The sequence below is a fragment of the Diadema antillarum genome, unplaced genomic scaffold, assembly GCF_040938485.1.
Source record: "Diadema antillarum isolate AM-2024a unplaced genomic scaffold, OU_Dant_1.0 scf00000174, whole genome shotgun sequence".
Lineage (NCBI taxonomy): Eukaryota > Metazoa > Echinodermata > Echinoidea > Diadematoida > Diadematidae > Diadema > Diadema antillarum.
The window spans coordinates 280,537-302,058 of record NW_027271063.1 but is presented as its reverse complement, the minus strand read 5'-3'; the positions used below and the strand labels follow the sequence as shown (position 1 = coordinate 302,058).

General features: G+C 36.4%; 1 pseudogene; it reads left to right on the top strand.

Moving 5' to 3' along the window:
- The first annotated feature begins 1,656 nt into the window (after positions 1-1,656).
- On the top strand, positions 1,657-19,827 carry LOC139722872 (uncharacterized; annotated as a pseudogene).
- The last annotated feature ends 1,695 nt before the right edge of the window (positions 19,828-21,522 follow it).

The following is a 21,522-nucleotide window of genomic DNA, read 5'->3' as shown; positions in this document are numbered from 1 at the left end:
ACATAACGATATTTTATATCTCTGCAAAGCTCTACACCGTCCTGTTAATACCTGAAGTGACAGACATTTATTTCACTGAAAAAAAAAAAAAAAATTCTCAAAAGGCAGATAGTATACAAACAAAAAGATGATGTATCACTATCACGGATACACACACACATATGTATGTATATATATATATATATATATATATATATATATATATATATATATGTATATCAAGAGTAAAAACAGTCGTTTGTACGACTGTTTCTACTCTTGATATCTATTCATTACACGCCGACGGAAAACTTTCATATTTTGATGACTATATACATATATATATATATATATATATATATATATATATATGTGTGTGTGTGTGTGCGTGTGTGTGTGTGTGTGTGTATGGTTTCTAACATTCTGAATCCTTCTTCAGTTAACGAATGTGGTAAGTTTATGGCAAAAATTAATGAGGGAAATTTTCTTTTTGAGGAGTGGGTATATGACATGATATGATATGATATGATATGATATGATATGATATGATATGATATGATATGATATGAGTTGTTGTGAGCAAGAAGGTAAAAAAAAGAGTCTCACCGGAGTGAACATAACATTAGATTCATCAAAATATCTACTGATATATCTTCCATTCCTCTCATTTTGTTTTCGTCTTCTTTTCTCAAGTATATTGCACGGTGCAATGCCTTTTATGTTCACGTGACTTTTAATAATTGTTGTTGTTGTTGTTGCTGCTGCTGTTGTTGCTGTTGCTGTTCGCTCTTTATTCATTTTTCTACACTCTTTGCAGTTGTAAGCTCTTTACCACCTCTTTGTCCCTTCCCTCTGAGGTACCCACATAGTGCGAGCATAGTCTTTTGAATGGGTACCTCTATTTTTCCCTAGATGTATAGATATATTTGTATTCATTATACCTCTTCGTATACTGATCATAGACCTTAACATATTATTCTTCGCTGTCTGTGTATCATTAAGTAAAATGTATATCAAATTCAAAATATTTTTGTACATTTTGTTGAAAAAGGGAGAATAAAGTTTGAATTTGATTTAATTTAATACTACATTGTAGTATTTTGTTGCAATTTCAAATGAACATTTTATGTTGATAGTCCGCATGACATCATCAACTCATTTAAATTTTATAAGTCATCATTCCATGTCACTGTTCTTCGAAAAACGCGCGAATCTTTGAGTTCCATAACTATTTCAATATGATACATTCCGTATGTCACTAAAGAATACACATTTCTGTTTCTTAGATTTGACTCCATTATTCCAAGTGAACTCGTGTGTCTGCTGTACGTGGTTGTGCCTAATAAACCGTCCAGTCAAAACGATGTGAAGCTTCAAACACTTATATTGTTCTCATGTGATTTTTATAAGTATTAACAAGAATGATGAAACTCTTGTGATTCTCTTGCTTTAAATTTCATGACATGCATTCGAGTAGACTTGATCATGGAGAAAAGAAGTGCCCTTTAATTATCGGGCATACAGCTTAAAACTGAGTCGTATTAATATCTACTTGAAAGAAGAGCAGATTGCCCATTCAAGTCCGCTCACTCACGTGAAATCGCTGGTATATAGAGTAATCAGATCCGGCGACGTCTCAGCCGCTCGAAACGCGCAACAGTGACCGCCTAAGGCAGCGCGGCGTCATGGTCGGCAGAATGTTACACAGTGGGTTTTGAATGTCCACGTAGAGTATTCATCTTGTCACAAGATTGTCTATTCTCTGTCCCAGATTACAAGAGGGAAAAAATGTAATGAAGGACAGTACCTGGGCATGTGACAGATAGTGACAGCGTGTAATGCCACGGGGACTCGGCTCAAAAGGAAGCGGCTATTATACTATCTGGCTCTGCGCAAGGATTCAGCGAAATCACGGCCTTTCGCTGCCATTCTTCGGAGTGTGTCTACCAGGGTGGTCACATGAATTAATCACACAGTATACGGAAGTATAGTGGAATGAACGAATCGACCAAATCTGGAGCTCACACTCAGGTCGTCGCTACATGAATGTGCTGCTAACGAAGTACTTGGGGTTTTCTTTGGGAACGGAGCCAGTCATCTATTTTTTGTTTGTTCGTAGTTGGTGTTGTTGTTTTTCCACACCCAGGGTCTGACAATGAGCACTGTAGCGGAGCTGGAAATAAATGGAGAGATTTTCGTGAGTATGATATATATATATATATATATATATATATATATATATATATATATATATATATATATATATATTGGATAGATATCTTCGTCAAATTCTGTCAATGGATAATTGATAGAAATGGTATATACAATGTAGGAGCCATCCTCTCTTACACTAACGTATACTCTACGAGGAAAACGTAGAGTGCTATTCAGAGTCGGTATGCCATAATTGTATATGTGCTTCTTTAAATGCATTAATTATCATTAACAGACACACTCCAACACACCCACCTACCAGCACTCATGTGTGTGGGTGTGGTGTGTGTGCGCGTAATGATGTGTGAGTATGTATGTAGGCCTAACTCTTACATTGGTATTGAATGTATTTGAATGTACTTGAATGTGCTTAAGACTAATGTGTGATCAATACCCTTTTACAACACAAAATAATGCTCCCATGCACACATACTTAATGCTGATGCATACGTGTCATAAATTTATTTATAGAATATTGCTTCCCGACAATGTGAAGAGGGGTGAGCGGGAAGGGTTTTTCGTTTTTGTTTTTGTCCTTTTATTAACCATATTCGGGATAGGGGTTGGGGGTTGATTTCGTCGGTACATGCTTTGTTTTGTTTTGTTTTGTCTTGGTTTGTTTGTTTGTTTGTTTTTTTATAAGTGTTGCTGTCTAGGATAATGTGGGTGCGTAAAAGGTACATTGTTGTGTAACATAGATTCGCGCTGCACTTACAAGTCTTTGGTAGCGAATCAAGCTAGATAGCGTGGGCCTTTTGTTTTTAACGCGTTCATACAACGAACTGTATACCTAGACTGGATGGGGGAAAGAAAAGGCCACTGTCGCGCATGGCTGATGGTCTGGGAAAACACCAGCTGACGGGTTGCCGCTTGCCTAGTCACCCTAGTGATATAATTACCGTGTGTCCAGCTATGCTGTTCGTGTCGTACGCACCCGTGCCTATCTACCGTTTTTACAGTTGATTCTGAGAGTGACGTATGTGTGCGACAAAACACGTATTCGGTATACGTCACAGGTATATTTAGGAGCTGTATATAGCTCCTGTAGAGTGTCACAAAACATATCAGGCAACGCACACACAAATACGGTATTATAGTACTTGACTGTACACAAACACACACACACACACACATGCACACAATCATGTGTACAAAAACAATATATGTTTAATATATGCATTTACGCAATGAAGTGATCACTGCTACATAATGCACGTATTTGCATGCATCTATGCATTATAGCTTATGCTATTAAAAAGCGTAGTTAAATGTACCTGGTCCAAATCACGATCTTCAAAGAGTGGACTGCCATCATCCTAAAGTCATAAATCTTCATGGAGTGGAAACACACCTCATCCGGTTCCCACGTAAAACGATGAGAAAACTTAATTGTGACATGCACATAATCACCGTTTAACGTTTAGAGCAAATATTCTGTTCCGTATCGCCTCTGATGTTCATGTAAACATTTTGACTTTACGATATTAGAATGTATGATATAATTTGAGTAATGTCATGTCGATCATGACTACAAAATACATTATCATAATTCAACGAGCATAAATCCTGTAATCTCATTGATCATTCACCCACTGAATTATATTTTCCATGAAAACATTGTAAATGAGATTACTTTACAGGACTCATCTAACATAAGTTTATAGATCTACCTCCACACTCATCCACAAAGAATATGGCACGAGACCGCAGACATTTTACCTATTGTAAGAGCCAATAAATTATCACTGAATCTTCAGAAAACTAACTACTTGTTTTTCAGTAAGTCTATAGAAGTTTTACGCACAGATATCATCTTTGATGACGTTCATTTAGAGCGTGTATCACATACAAAGTTTCTCGGTATTACAGTAGACGATAAACTTTCGTGGAAGCCTCATATTATTAATATTAGTAAAATAATTTCGCGTAATATTGGTATTATTAATAGACTTAAATCTCATATCCCGTTGTCTTCTTTGCTGACGTTGTATTTTTCATTGATATTACCTTATTTAAATTATGGAATTTTAGCATGGGGCAGTGCCCATCAAACTTTATTAGATAGATTATTGTTATTACAAAAAAAGGCACTTCGTATTATTTGTGGCGTTTCTCCATGTTCCCATGCAGATCCATTATTTGTTAGATATAAGATTTTAAAAATCAAAGATTTGTTTTTCTTTCAGCTGGGTCAGTTTATGTTTAATTATAACACAAATGCACTTCCTAGCATTTTTGATTCAATGTTTCCACGAAATCAATCTTTTCATAATTATCCCACCAGGCCATCAAATGAGTTTCATTGACCCCTTCTGAGAACGTTATTAGCTCAAAATACATTTATATACAGTGGCCCTAGATTTTGGAATTCTTTAAGTTGTGATATAAAAAATTCTTTATCTTTGAGTTCGTTTAAGCGTAAGTTAAAAAAATTTTTGTTGAACGCATATTAAAGCTATATATGATTCATTACCTAGCTGGTCTTTAATAGCCTAAGGGTTCATCGTCAATCATTGATTTCATCATTGTGTATTTTTTACATTATCTTATTTGTATAAACTTTGTTCGGCTGATCGAGCTGAAACACCTCAATTCCCTCTTCTGATCCAGATGTACAGCACCTCAATTCCATCTTCTGATCCCGATGTTCAGCGTGTTGGCTTTTCCTTTCACTTCCTTTTTCTTTCTCTCCTTTCTTTCCATTGTTCTTTTGTGTTTTATTACTGTCATGGTATACCCTACTGTAAAGTCATGTAAAGTCGTTGTGTTTCTACTGTCTTGTTCTGTCCTGTCTTGTTCTCTCCTGTCTTTGTAAAAAAAAAAAGTTCAATGTATTCACAAGAATCCTTTGAGTGGTTCACAATTTACAAGCATGCTTTTCAGTGAACCTCTCAGTTCTTTCTTTCTTTTTTTCCCTCCAAACATAACTTTGTATTTTGCCGATATGCATGTATGATTTCGTATTTGTTAAACATTATCTACCATGTAAAGTCGAATACATGCCTATGTTATATCTTCCGATTCATTTCGTGTTATGTTTGACGAAAAAGAAAGAAGGAATGAAATAAATGAAATGAAAATGAAATGAAATGAAATGTATTATCTATTTCATAAACAAGCAGGGGCTAACTACAATGTGTATAACTCTCTCTCTCACTCTCACTCTCTCTCTCTCTCTCATTATACAATATGTATATATACATATATATTGTGCATTTGCTCCGCGTATTGACAGTACTAGAAAACGCAATAAAAAAAGAATATATATATATATATATATATATATATATATATATATATATTCAAGTAGGGAGCTGGAATAGAGAGCTCTTCATAAATATCTGAAACGAGTTTTGCTGGCGATGAATTGAAAATGGTAACGTTTTTAAAAATTTTCCACTGACCACGTTGAAGTATTATTATAGGCGTATAGTGTGCGCGTACGTGCGTGATTGCCCGAACCTTGATGACACTTGACCTTTTTAAGTGCCAAAATATCCGGGCTTGATTCGATGTTTACATTCAGAAACGATGTATAACGAATTGCTTAATCCTAATATTTGCACCCTTGGCTCAATTCCTTAGAAGTGGTGTCCCACGCGTTCCGTATCATTCGAGTTTCTGTACATATAGTGATGGTATTGTTTTTATTTACATGACACGAATGTATTTCACTCCAACTCCAATCTTCCCACCTCCCTGGATCTACAAGGTCCCGCACAAGTTTTCAACACTGAATTAGTGCTCAGCAGAGTCGGGGCTGTGTGGTTCAAATGCAGCAGAAAGTAATCGCCAGATCTGATAAAGGATAAACTTTATGTTGGTTGTTCTTGTTATTGTTGTTTTGTTGTTGTTGTTGTTGTTGTTTTTTGGTGTTTTTTTTTTTTGGGGGGGGGGGTTCAGATGAATAAATGATATGCAAAGGCCACGAAGAAACACAACTGAAAATGAAGTGTCATCAAAGACAAATATATTGCTTTTTAGCTAATTCTGCTTAATCAAAATTTGAGATATATTGATAGTAGTGTAGCATCATTATTGTAAGTTATCAAAGTAACTGATATCAAACTCTTGTACAATTTGATCATGTTTCTCTTTAACGATCGATTATCCACGTCGCTATTTCTCTCTCTCTCTTTCTCTCTTCAGTTTTCCGCTCTTAACCCAGCTAGATAATATGATAAACTTTCCTGACGTCATCTTAAAACTTCATTATACGGCCTTGAATTCTATGATACATCCCAACGCAGATATTTATTTCATAGCGAGCTGAACGTAAAATATTGGTAAAGACCTTCAAGTCCCCGTACCTATTCTTTGTTTCGTTCGAAAAGAGCCGTTAAACCAAGTTGCTGTTTATTGTATGTGTATACTTATGCTAATTATTTGGCAGCTGTGGAATAATTATGCGCTGTATGCCACTTTTTTTATGTGTGAAAGTGTTGTGTTTTCTTTCCGTTATTGTCATGTATGATGTATATCCTTTTCTGACCTAGCGTGAACGTCTCATCCGGCAGTACTTTTTTTCTTTTGAAAAACAGAGGAAACATAGATTCTAAGGGGACAATGCATAGTGCATAAATTATTTCCTTTTATCCTATGGCTAACATTAAGTTGCTACAAGGCCATCATGATTTGATTACGCCGTGGCCCTTCAATTTGTTTGTTAATGTATTCCTTCAGCGTTCTTTTTTCCGCCTGATTATCATACATAAAAGAATTGAATTACTCGAGATCACACAATTTTCTTTGATGCCAGTAAATGGATTATGATGAGGATGACCACACAGAGAAAAATCAAATAAAATGAGATACTCGCATGATATTTTCCTTCTCATTATGTTTTTCTTTCACTTTTTTCTGCTCCTCCTTCTCCTTTTTCCTTTCTCTGCTTCTACTTTATCTTCTTCATTTTTGTTTTCTAGGCATCCTTGATAAAAAGGAACAAAATAATGGAATCACAACTCAATAGGAAAAGTGGCCTGAAGAATAAACAAGGCGTTACCCACTGCCCGCGTGAAGAGAAAATGTCGTGCATTTTGCATGAGATCTATGTGTAATTACCACATCATAGAGGCAAATTAGGTGGTATGAAAGGGTTTATCACGATAGACATTAATGTTTTATTATTTATGAATTTTCATTTGATTTTAGTATCCTTCTTGGTACAACGTGAGAGGAAAGATCCATTCCATTCAAAATATGAAAGTTGGATTTTATAGAAAAGTTCGCGCTCATCAGTCACAGTTAATGATACTTTATATCAAACTGATGGCTCTTAGGTTTCATAACCCATCTCCGAAGAAAAAAAAAAAAGAAGCGTAATAGGGATTTATCAGGGTTGGTCCGCTCTAAATGTGAGACATGGAATTTGTGGAATAATTCATCTTTATTGTACACAGATAGTTTTTTTCATGGGGGATTTTGTGTGACTTTTCCATTTATTTATCCATTTATTCCGTTTTATTTTCACACAGTAGCCCTTTCAGATAAAAACAAAAGCTCATTTACAAAGAGGCCCTGAAAAAAAAAAACAATACAAAATACACACGAAGTTACATACAAGAGTACAGTAAATAAAATAGTAATAATAATAATAAATTACAGCAAAACTTTTTTCACAGAAAGGCTTGGAAAACATTTTCCACCATTTGCAACCTACACAATACATCAAAAGGACCTATTATGATACCCGTCCGGCTGACACAAACTACCAAATCAATGCGTTTTCCCCTGCGAGCTTCCTAAGATCTATTTGTATAAAAGGTCGGTGCACCCTCCCCCCCCCCCATCCCCCATCCCCCCCCCCCCCCCACACCGTTCGAAACGCTCTTCTCCGTCCAGTAATGGGCAGGAAGAAAACCCACTTGATGACCGATAGTGCCCCCAACAACCTACCGTCTCTACAAGTCGCATGTTTGTTTGTTTGTTTGTTTGTTTGTTTGTTTGTTTGTTTGTTTTATTTTATTTAATCACGGGATAAAATGCCCTCGATTAGCCTGGTAAGGTTGCTTTTCAGAGAGGCCGTGAATACAGTGTTACAACAACAACAACAACAACAAAAACAGCTGCACAACAGTTAGCAAATCAATTAAAGCAAATAAAAAAAAAACAAGCATAACATAATAAAATACATGACAACATAGCAGAAACTAGATACCAAGAAAAAGATATATAGACATAACCGCTAAATACAAACGCTACAAAAGAGGGTGACACAAACTGGTTTACGAAAATTCAGACAAATTAGCTCAAACATTGTTATGAAATCCACACTAACACACATACTCGAACATTCTTTTAAAAGCTTTCAAATTACTTATTTTTCTTACATTTTCCGGGAGGTTATTGAATATCCAAAAACTAGCGTAAATGCATCCAAATTTCATGAAATTTATTCTAGGTTTTGGAAGTGTGATAATATTGTTTGAACTACTTAAAAAGTATTAATCTCTTTTGTAACTATTTTTTGACAGATAAATGGTGACAATAATTGATGTAATAATTTGAAAATGAATATTGCGACGTTTTTCCCAACGGTTATTAATTGCTTCCACGCCAGATAATTCATATAACGCTCTACTACTGAAACGATTATCTAATAACAAAATGGTGCGGAGAAGTTTATAATCGATTGGGAAAATACTATCGTATATGGCAGCCACGATCGGACATACATGTACACGATACAAAGTCACTATACACACTCGGTCGTGATTTGGCAAAAAGGTGTATGTCTGAAAAATATCATGTTTTTGGTTTTTACCATTTGGGGGTTTTCGATGCCGAAATTTTCACGTGACCAACTTTCGTAAGTCATCGATCTCTGTATCATTTTATCAGTTTTCCTACTTTTGATTTGGCAAAAGGGTGTATCTGTACATACACTCTTGACATACCTGAATAGAATCTGTCGGCGCACCCCCATTGCTGACAAATCACATTTTTGGTTACCAACTTATAAAAGATGACTATTTCACCAACTATGCATACAAACGTATATGGCGTATGTCTATCGTAAGACATCACTAACGATTGTAGCAGGCATAATGCTCACGTTTTACCTTTGAAATCTTAACAAAAATATATGATATCTTACCACATATCAAAATTATTAAAATTATAATCATATAAGTACAAGTACACATAACACTTCAACTATTATATTTGAACGTGATACTGCCACTGCCGCTAATATTATAACCGGTCAATAATGGAGAGAATTTTGCATTTCATTTTATAAGGAAGATAATGAATAAGTCTTTCCCTACGACAAAGTGATGGAGCTCGGTAAGGTCTACCTTACTGAATAATCCATCAGTTCTTATTGAAGATACTCCATTGCAGATGGTTTCATGTTGTAGCTTTTTAGATTTTTTTTTGTTCTTCATTCAGTGTCAAGTGATATGGTTGGAAACATTTGTGTTTAAGCCATTTATCACATATCATTGACTGTTTCACTTGCACAACTACAAGAGTTCTATAATAGCTGATCCTTTTACTCGCAGCGTATTTGGGAAGATTAAAATAATTGTTTCTGTCTTAAATTGGCATTTGGGTTTTTCTGATTCTGTGGAAATTTAACGGCCTTAACCAGTTTTATTCCAATCTTCTCCAACATCAAAGGATACGACGTAGAATTTATTGTTACTTAGTATTACGGACAAGATAATAATTATTTCTCTTCAGCTAAATCACTCCGAAACTCGATCTATTAAAATTACTGTTTACCTTTGAGAGCAGTGATTTAGAAAGTGTTCAAGATATCACTTTTGATGCCTATGTGCAGGTCAGTTGCATCACAAAACACCCTTCTATAATACAATTTTTGCAATGAAGCCTAAAATAAAAGGAGATATCACTATTTTTCTCATAATACCATAACTGTAGACGGTTTGATCTGGAAGCATTTTTATTATAAGTATTGTTCACATTTTGTATATCTAAAAATACCTAATATCAGTTATACTGGTTCAAATTTTTACATTGGTTGTTTCTATCCGTAACTCACATTTTAGAACTATTTTGAAACACTAATATGCTGGGTTTTTGTTTCAGCTGCAAATGGTAAATAATGTCTTTATAACTGTCATAAAAACTGAAACCAGTTATTGTCTCTTAAAGGGAATTCAACCATAGAGCTAGTATACAATGTCCAGGTGAAAATTCACTAATTAAACCGTACTATATACTACACACATACACCACACACAATCATATAGTTCTTAAGTTCTCCCGTTCGAGAAGCTGAAATTCCCGTATGCATTTGCACTGAATCTGTCAACTTTTTATAGTGAATGATTTAGTTGTAACAATCCCAGCTGCACAGGAAAAAAGAAAATCATGTACAGTAATTAGATGGCTATCAGTTTAAGCGGAACAGTTGTCACGCTGTGATATTGCACGTTTATTTAGTCATATTTTCTTTTATTTGTCTACTTTCATATTCAACAAAAGAATATAAGTGTACATAACTTTTAATGTAAAAAAGTAATATCCATATTCTACACAATCTATCGAAATATAATGTAAACACACAATAAATCGTGAAGCCTAGATGCAAGATATCTACTGAATAATCTTAAAAACTTATGAGGGTGAAGTTCCAAATTAACTTGTTGAAACAGAGATGAAAACAAAAGAGATTAGAACATGTTTTTTGCATAACAAATGGACATGATGGTTCCAAATTGTGGTTTGCCACATTTTTTTTTTTAGCTTCGTGTAGTAGGTATTTACTATTTAGGGAGCTGTATACCTGCAAACTTATCGACCTAAGCATGATTTTTATTTTATTTTCGATACTTATTTGTTATCATTAATGGAAGAGTTATGATATGAATGCATCATTACCTCAGTTTAATAATAAGCGTAATTGCTGACAGAGATACACTGTATTATGATACGTGGAAAACACATGAAACTGTCAGAATTTCATAAGTTTCTTTAAATACATACCGTTTTCTTTCTTTTTTTCTTTAGGATTTACCATCTTGTTATGATTTTTTACTTAACTCTGATTAACAGCCAACTTACAAATGGAGCTGCGTGACACGCAACGAGGCCAATTAATTTGCACCAAAGATACATTGAAATAATTATGCCTGTATTATATCTTTCATGATTATTATGACTATTGGGAATGATTAATGTTTTAACATGAATATTTTTCTTCCTCCTTTATTGCAACCCCTCCAAAGGAACAAATAGACAGAGAAAGGGACGCGGAAGACGACCAGAAGACAGACGATGGCAAGACACAGGTGGAAAGTGGTGAGAAAAAAGCAAGTTATGTAACAACGCCACAATAAATCTCTACTAGGGCCCAAACAGGTAAATAATTCCCCATAGAGACATGTGGTTAAAATTCAAATTTAAGAAAATTCTGGAAAATAGCTGGAAGAAATGAGGTGTTTCATCTTCGCTAACCTGAATAAGTTTTCATCCATCAAATTTCAGAGGGCGGGTTCTTCAGCTCAAACTCTGTCCAAGGGTCCGCAAAACCAGACTACGAGTTCTGTCACTCAAAAAATCACTTATTTTCTGTACATGCATCCAATGAAATGTAAGTCCCTTCAAATTCCATGAGAAAAGCTTTTCACCTTCCAACCAAAATGTAATTTGTAGAGGAATCCATACTCAATATCTGCAGCTATTCAGTTTTTTGCCAAACTGCATTATTGATTGTTAAATATTTTTTCTTCATCTATTTTGGTATCTTTTGTGAAGGGGTTTTGGACATTCCATTTATTTTACAGGTGTGAGGCGCTACTACAATGATTGCATTATACCCTTGTATGGGGGGGGGGGGGGCTGTGGCATATTGGATGATAGTGTTCCTGTATAGTGGATAAGACTTCATTATTCCCGCCGCCGCTTTCGTCCTTACGGCCAATTCCGCGAAAAAAATGTTACTTTCCCTAAAAATCCTAAATCTGCAATGATTTGAAAAATATATGAGCTACAGGGACAAAATGTCTGCAAATAGTGGTGCCACACGATCTCACGTTCTCCCGTTTCTCGCAACTCTCGGTATAAGCCAGTTCGGAGATAGCTCATGTGCACATCAGTACAAATGACCTTTAATTTTCTCAGTTGGTTAGGCACTTCACTCAATTCAAAGCGACATAATGCCAGTAGCTTGCCCAACATAGGCAATTTCAGGAACTCGTATTCTAACAAAGAATGAGCCTGTGTAGATGAAGTGACCAGAATGGTTCGTCAATCAACGCTTCGGGAAGCATCTATTTGATTGTGCTGTTTTTGAATACATTAACAAACTTTTTCTTTTAAATTGCCAAATACATGGCTTGTTGTCAGGTGGATGTACCGGCAGTCACCATTTATAAGGATTCCATGAATAATCATAGCGTTACAGATGGCTTATCTCAGTGAAATTAAAAACCAACCAGTCTCTCGGTACAAACGACCTTTTTTCTGCTCATGCTCAAACTGGAACTCCGAACTGGCTTATTGGCGAGTTAGTCTCATTTCTCAGCCCAAGGCCTTGTAAAGAGGCCTACTCTCTCCCCTGCTAGCCTCCATTATCCTGACCTGATTACCACTGTCTGGTTACGTGAACCTATCCCATGAAGATTTAATCAGTTGATGATCACAGGAAGGATGAAACGAAGTAATTGGAGTGAAACAAACAGAGCAAAAAAAAAAATTAATACAGGAAAAAAAAAAGAAAGAGGGAAAGGGGAGAAGGGAGGGAGGGAGAGAGAAAGAAATGAGGTGGGGGTGGGGGTAAAGAAGAGTTAAAAGACGCGTAGAGGGGGAAAGGGAGAGGGGAAGAGGGAGGGATCGACTGTATAGCTTGTTATCAAGTGTCACACATATAGCCAATGATAGCTAAATCTAATGAATAAATTACAAGATGCATGGAACACGGAGCAGAGGAATCGTATTAGGAAACTCAAAGGGAATAACAGATAAACAGTGTAGGCATAGTGGGGGGGGGGGGGTAAGAGGCAGAGTAACGAAGAGAGAATGGATAAGTGAAAGAGGGGAGTGTATTAGAGAGTAGATGAAAAGAAAATGGAGGTGGATGTGAGAGAGGGACAGAAATCAGAAAGGACAGAAAATCAGGCTACGCATGCCGTGCCACGTAAAGAAAGTGGTGTAGCAGGGTGTTTCTTAATTACGACTTCATCAGCCAGAATCTGGCCGATGTCTTAATATCTGACTGGCACTGCAAGGACGGCACAGGGTAAAATCATGACTTTCAAGGTGGAAAGGTGGTTTAAAGGAATTCGTTAAATCGCAGGTTGATGGTATCACGTTCAATGTTGAATTAGATTTTGTGTGTAGAAGTCGTTTCCGACGAGATTCTAAGAGGCGACTTGTTTTAAGTGTGCCCGCTTGTGTGTGTGTGTGTGTGTGTGTGTGTGTGTGTGTGTACTATACATTTTCGCTTGCGATTGTGTGTATGTGTGAGAGACATGTGCATTGTGTGTGTGTGTGCGTACGTTTGTGTAATTGTGTGTTTTTCATCATGAATGTGTGATAGTGACTAGCTGTGTGTGTTTGATATGGTTTTGTTTCTTTGTACTCTTTTGTAACCATTCCTCTTCCTTCTCTTCGAAGAAGCATGTGATCACCATTAACCCTTTACATGCCACATTCATTTTACCTTCCATAGGTTTGTGTTTGAAATTTATGAACATTAGACTCATCAACTCAGAAAGGGTTAATCAAAGAAAAAAACAGACAGACGAACAGACAAACAAAAACATAGCATGGACGCTGCGAACATAATTGATCATTCAAGAAGTGAACGGCTACCGTCTGATGGGAAATTGGACATAACGTAGAGAAACGACGGCCACTATAAAATGTTATTTATTTGAAAATTTTGTAGAGTAACACTACATCACTTTGTCAAGTGTTTGTGGCGCGCAACTTTTAGCTACTATTTATACTCCAAAACGTTGCAAAACGTAATGTTTTTTAATATTTAATATGAAATTTAATAATAATAATAATACGATCATTTTCACGTCTTGCGTGGTAAGTCGTTGATGTCACCTAAAACAACAGTCGGCGATAGGAATGCAGCCTGTGTGGTATTTCCGACGTGTTATGCCATATTATTCTCCGAGACTACAAGCACTGATCTTTGTAGTTACGTGTAAAATGAAGTACCTTACATAGATGAAAATACTACTCTTTTTGACGTGAGAAGCAGAAAAAAAAATGCAAACAATCAACACAAACAACACATCATCCAAATTCTTTCAAATACAATAATCAGCCACCAAAAAAAATCAATGTGGTATAAACTATACAAAGTATATGAACACACTTTTGAAGCGGAAACGATATAAGCAAATGCATAACCTAGGGCCCCTTTGTTGAATCGTGTTAACGAAATAATTGAGTAGATAATGACAAGAAAAGTTACCAAATCTTAAGACCTTTTATGTATGCAAATGATCCATCGTCAAACCACTCTCCTGGATATTCTGAGTTATACTAAATTTCCCCTTTTTTGACACGAAATCAAAAGGAAATAGACCTTCCCATCAATAATCTTGCAGTATCAGAGCAGCAATGACTACTTAGGAAACAGGATACAGGGCCTACTGAAAAAAAAGTGTCCCACAGTGTGTTCACAGAGTGGTCAAATAGGTGATTATGTGAAAAATTTAACAGTGCGGAGATGATTTTACATTGTGGTCTGGTTTTCACAGAGTGTTGACAATCATGGTTATGTTCTGTGTCACACGGTAAACTGATGATTCACAATGTCTTCACACTGTTAAAACGCTCGAATTTAACAGTGTGAAAAGATATCACAGTGTGTTCACATTATATCCACATTGTATTCACACTGTATTTCTCACACTGTGGGACACTGCGCTCTTTCCAGCAAAATACCTATAATACTCCAGTGGGAGAATTGTACGGTCGTGACGTAAACGCCTCTTTCAATATGCTTGAGTTAATTAAGTAATCTATTGAAACCTTTCGATTCCATAACTTTCTATGTCGTGTCCGACTTTGTTGAGACAATGGTTGATTTTGCTCTTCTTATCGAAGTGCACATGCCTTGCTGTAGTCATGCACTTTATAATAATCTATAAAAAGAACGCACTCAACTGAAGGAAGGTCATGACTAGCACTTTCAAGTAGTGCTTTTATTCGGTTCTGTCATATTTCACACTTTTATTTATTATGAACTTAAAGGAGACCTCCGGATGATTTTCAGACTTTTACATTTGAACAACTATATTAGTTATTTTGACATGACTAACAAAATTTATAGTGATTGAGATGAGGAATAGAATGTTTTCAAAATTTATAACAAATTGCAATGAACAAGGATGATGACACGGCAGCCTCACCATAAGAAGGGATGAGTTGGGGCTCAAGGAAGCAGAACAAAAGAAGGCATACATAGATTCTACGCAGTTGACACTTGTTAAACAAGCGGTATTGTAATGGAATTACATTGCTACATTTCTGAAATATGTGAAGCTCCAATCAGTGCCTATGTCATCAACATTGTTCAGTGTAATTTGTACTCAAGGGCCATATATATTGCATCTACTTTCGTGATAAGCTTTTACATTTTAAATTGTAATTCAATGAATTTGATAGCTGTGCCCAGGGATATGTTATTTTGAAAATAAAGAGAAAAGAATCAAGCGTATTAAATTTAAGTATAAATATAGATGGTCAGGTCACCGGAAAGACCCTTTCGAGGTATGTATTCCTATTCCAAGAAACCGCTTTATTTCATTATTTTTTTTTCTCTCTCTCCCTCTGCCAATCCCTGCATGTAAATCTCTTTCGTAGAGCTATCATTACCAGCCGAGCAGTCCCGACTGGACTCGGTGAAGAAATTGTCTTCGGGAATCTACCACACCGCTTCGGACGCCCTCGGCTACGGTATGGACAGCGTCAAGAGAGCGGCCACGGGGCTCGGGGCCGGGCTCACGCGGGCCGGCCAGAATGTCGCCGACAAGATTCAGAAGTCGCCGAAGATCCGAAGTCGATGAAGAAGCGCACGGAGATCGACGACCTAAGCTCCAGTGGTCTGCTGAATGACAGCGACGACGATGACGACAGAGAGGGCGAGAGTTCCACGCTGGTCTCGCGGAAGAGCTCCAAGGAAATGGCGGCGAGGAAGAAGAGACAGGACGCCCTCAGGAAAGAAAGAGAATGACGTCATTGCCCGAGTAAGTGGTGATGCACAGTTCTTTTCCTGCTCAAAGGCAGTGTTACATCTAGGCGCACGACTTCATGTAATGGTTGCCCCTGTCAGAAACACGAGTACTGCGAGTTAACGGCTGAACGTATGTGTAGGTTGGGTTGATATACTCAATTCATGTGTCCCAATGTTGTCAAAATCACTTCCAATGCGAACCCTTGATTTGACAGAGATTTCAAAAAAAAAACAAAAAAAACGAGAGAGACGTCGTATATCGTGTGGACTGAATATAGCTATTCATCACTTTCGAGTAAACGGCTGAACATGATGCGGGGTTGATAAGTAGGCCTATTATACTCAGCTTACGTGTTTCATATGTAATATCAGAATCACTTCGAATGCCAATCCTTTATTCGGCAGAAATTGGAAAAGAGCTGCAGCTGTATAGCGTGTGGACTGAACATCGCTAATCACCAAGTTTGGCTGGTAAAATTCACGTAGGGCCTAATTCTACGTCTCATTCACATTATTTTTACACCAATATGAACCAAACATTTTGGTTGTAATACACGTAAACTCATTCCAAATAAGCAGGAATGTATTTGACGTGAACGAATGTACTTGGTGGTGGTTAGACGAGAATCGCTTTTCTCAGTACGGTCAAACTTTCTTCGTAACTAAGGTAATTCGTCACGCAGACGATACCAGGTGGCAGGTATAGCATTAACTTACTTATATTCCAGACCAGAAGCGCACTTCCATTTTATGAGCGGCCAAACGTGCTGACGTTAATCTTCCATCTACACCAAAGCCAGTCCTGGCTTGCATGCTTGTTCTGTGCTCATTCTGTTCTATTGCCTTAACGAAAGAAGACTCCATCGCATTTCTTCATTATGTTCAGGTTGAGGTTGCAAGATCGTTTGTCGGTTGGTTGTTGTTTTTTTTTTACTATATTTGTAATTCAAAAACTGATGATTTTTTTTTTATATATGAGGGACCACACTCTCGCTCAATGTAGACTGATTGGTGATTATCCTTGCAGAAAAAAAGAAGATATATGTTATTGTATAGATGTTAATGCAGAGTGTAAAAATTGTAGAAAATTCCCATGAATTATACGATCTCTACCATTGCACATTGAACATTTAAGGTCTTCCAGATCGAATTGAATGCTGGAACTTCACAGAGCCTTCAGACGCACCGTTGCCTATATCTCATTGTCTTTGATAGAGAAACGAAAATGTTTCTACAAGTATCGTAAGCTCCGGTTCTGATACTTTGTTAAGGTATCGGTTTTGATCGATGATGTATATGTATATCTTTATTCTTCTCAGTACTGTGTCTTTCATCTCTATGTGGTCCTACTAAGAGTTATTTCAGGTGAGAGTAGTGTACTTGGTATTTGTGGCAATCTTTCAACGAATAATTATGATAATGATTACATAGTACTACACATGGCAGGTGAAAACATTACATTTATGGTATGAGACAAGCTTATGAAACAAGTTTTTTTATTTCTATAGCTTGGGAAAAAAATCGTAGAGTCAACGTCTTTGCTGCTATTGTTTTCTTATTAAGTCGATTTTATCTGTTATGTAGAAATATTTACTAGCATTGGACCGTGTATAGTTAGGTATACACTCATAGTCAATAGAGTAAGTATGTCAGCCTTTATGAGAGAATAGACGATATATCATTGTGCCAAAAGGAAGAAATCGGGAGAGAGAGAGAGAGAGAGAGAGAAGGACAAACTGTAAGCGGATTAATATTTCCACGTTGCTGTAAAATCATAATGATATGGAATTTTATCATTGTTACTGTTATTTGACGCTTCATGAGAACTACTTTACGTTAATCAGAACAATCGATGAATAGGTTATTATTGATAGTTTGTTTGTGCAATTTCGTTTGCGACAGTGTGGGTTACCAGGGTACAGAAACAATTACTTATATCAACCTAGATATTCAATATTTCATTACTGATATTCACAGGGCTTTTTATAACCAACATTTGCCTTCTTACGCATCCATTTTTAACCATACTCTGTAGAATTCTTGTATAGAAAAGAAACTCTCTCAGTGTTATTACTAATAGACTAATGTACATTATCGTTTGAAATTATCAAGACTGATTCAGGTTTATAGAAACATTCAGCGATTTCATCATTGTTTCTGTGGTCTATCTTTATTTACTTATTTTCTTAATTCCTGATTATCGTAACTAACTTGACGTATCGGTTGCATGGATTTCGTTAACTTTTAACCATTCTCAGAACCTATACTAATTTCTTAAGACACTGGTTTTCAACATTTTGTTGTGTATGATGAACGTCATCAAAAAGAAAAATGGATCGACGTATACAAGCTTTCGAGATATTTGACAAAATTTCAGTAGAATCGGATCACCTGTTTAGCATCTGATACTATATATGCGTTGTGCTTCTAAGCATTGTTCTACAATATCTTGAAAGACTACAAGTCAATTTTGTTGTAACAAGTAACAAGTATTTACTTTCTTCGACGTGATGATTAACAGGAAAACACAGATCAGCCTGCAGAGTAAAAATGTATAGTTCATGCAAGCAGGCATGCTAGACGTATATGGTTGTCAGTAACAGTTGTCGAGTCGAAAATAAATTGAAATAATATACTGTACACTGATAGAAAAATTTACATCGAATCCATTCTCTCTGGTTTGTGATCTCAGTGTTTGAAAACTTCTTTATTCGCGTACTCATGAGAAAGGTAACAGCATAGTGTACATACACTGTAAAGAATAGCTATTTATTTGTATCGATTTGCTCCTAGAAGTTGAAGTTGGTACATCTTCATCGTATAGATGCAATGTTTTTGAACATTTTAAACCTGCAAGATATTTCCGGACCTATCTAGAAAGAGGTGGTCTATACGACCAGATCTATATACTCGTTTCTTCCATTCTATAACCACGCCCTTGTAAATACGAGTGGTTTGATATACTTATTTAATGATCCACTGATAATTGTGTGTGTGTGTGTGTGTGTGTGTGAGTGCGTGCGTGTAAAAAATGCGTGTGTATGAGTGTATGTGTGTGTGTTTGTGTGCGTACTTTCCTTTACACTAATAGAGTACCAAGGTGTTGATGTCACATTTTTTAATAGCTTGGATTGGAACCAGGAACCAGGTGCGAGCATGGTTACCAACAATAAAGGTGAAGTTGTTTGGAATCGGTTTCCATGGTGACGAATGACTATGACATTATCCTTTGTTACTCGATATTACTTTCAGTATTTCCCACATGGTTTTTCCTTTGCCACACCCCTTCTTTCCTCTGAGGATCTGTAAAGTAACGAATTAATCCATTCAAATGTGCCTATATACTCAGTACACTCCAATACCAGTACTCGGAACACTGTCACCATGACTGTAGACATGTATTAGTTGTTGCCGTAATTGGAAGGCCTATAGAGCAGGGTCCCATTTCATAAAAAGTTGATATGATGGCAACTCTTGCTGGAATGACAATTGTCACGGTTATGACAAGAATCCAGCTTCCTGATTGGTTGATGCTCTGGGAAGTTGCCATTCCAGCAAGAGTTGCCATCCTAACATCTTTTATAAAATGGGGTCCAGGACTCGGCTTTCTTGTTACTGAAGAGAGATTTCTATAAAGAGTTTGGATACGGAATACCTTTTCGGTCACAAATTATTGTTTGCATACATAGTTTAAGTCTGAGACTTCGTGGATTGACAAGAGAAAAGGAAGGAAAACTGCTTCACAGACTGTGTCGACAACTATACTAGTATTATATTGACAACTATATTACATGTATCTTGAAAACTTTGACTGCATGACAACGCTAATGTTGACATGCGAAAAGAGGGCACTTGTCTTCAATGTTGTCAATCGCTCCAACATTAGAGGATTTTTTTCCCTTTTTCTGATGGAAAAGTCATGGAGTTGGTCGCTGATCCAGGTTACATTTGTAGCAATAACAATAACAACACATTTGTATAGCGCATTTTCCATAGCATACATGTTCAAATGCGTTGTACAATGGTATCGCTAATAAAACAAGTGAGTCTTTAGATTTATTTATTTTTTCAGATGATGAGAGATGGGAGATTGGGAGATTTGATTCAACAGTTTGGGAGCACCAAGTAACGAATAGTAGTGCCCCAATTACAACCTACATTCCATTAATGGTTTTCCCAAAGTTACATGGATACAAAAGAGAAAGTTAGCCGAAATATGAAAATGATTAAGTACGGTAAACATGACAAAGATAATAGTTTCACCACAAGTGACAAAAATACAGAACATAATGTAAGATTGGAGTAAGCTTCCGCTTCACAGATCCCGTTGGCCATATGACATCTAGTCGATAAACATTCTTTGAACACCATTCATATCAACACAAAACACCGAAACAAGAAACAGAAGCATTCCAAGGGCTAAGAAATTGCATGTATCAATGTCAGCATCGAGCATTTAAGTTTGTTGCAGTTGCTTTTATATATCTTCCTAGACAATATTGATCTATTTTGTTTTCCAAGGTGCAGCTTGTTGAAAAATATGACCGTGCATCACAAAATCAACCAAAAGTCGCGAGCCCTGTCTTTGTATTGTTTTTGTTTGTTTGTTTGTTTTACATGAGGACTCAAAATAAGTGAAGAGGGTCAACTTAGTCAATCTTTAGTTCTTCATATTTTCTGAAAGAGGATTTTTTTTTCTTCTACATTATTCCAAAGCTTGGGATCATAAAACGAATGGGAAATTGTGTTTTTAGCCGTTTCTTCTGGAACAATTTTTTTTTTTTACATGGGTCCCTTTTCATTTCTTAAAAACTCTTTACATATTCTTCACATTCAACTCCTGATAACTTTTGAAAAGATGATGCTACTGCTTTGAAAGTTCGGTATTAGTAATGGATAAAATGTGCTAATAGAGCTTGCATTTTAGCTTAATCTGATAACCCCTTCATTGTTGTTGCAAAGGAGTTTTACACCGTGCTTTTTGTCCCATTCATTGCACAGCTAGCAGAGATTCGTAGATTAAGCGCTTGAGTAGACGCTATACTTTGGAGCGTCTTTTCTCAGTATACTTTTCCAGAGTGTATGCATTCTTTCCAGTATTAGATTAGGTAGGTGGTAGGATTGTCCATTTACTTGAAGTTATACGTCATTTTAAA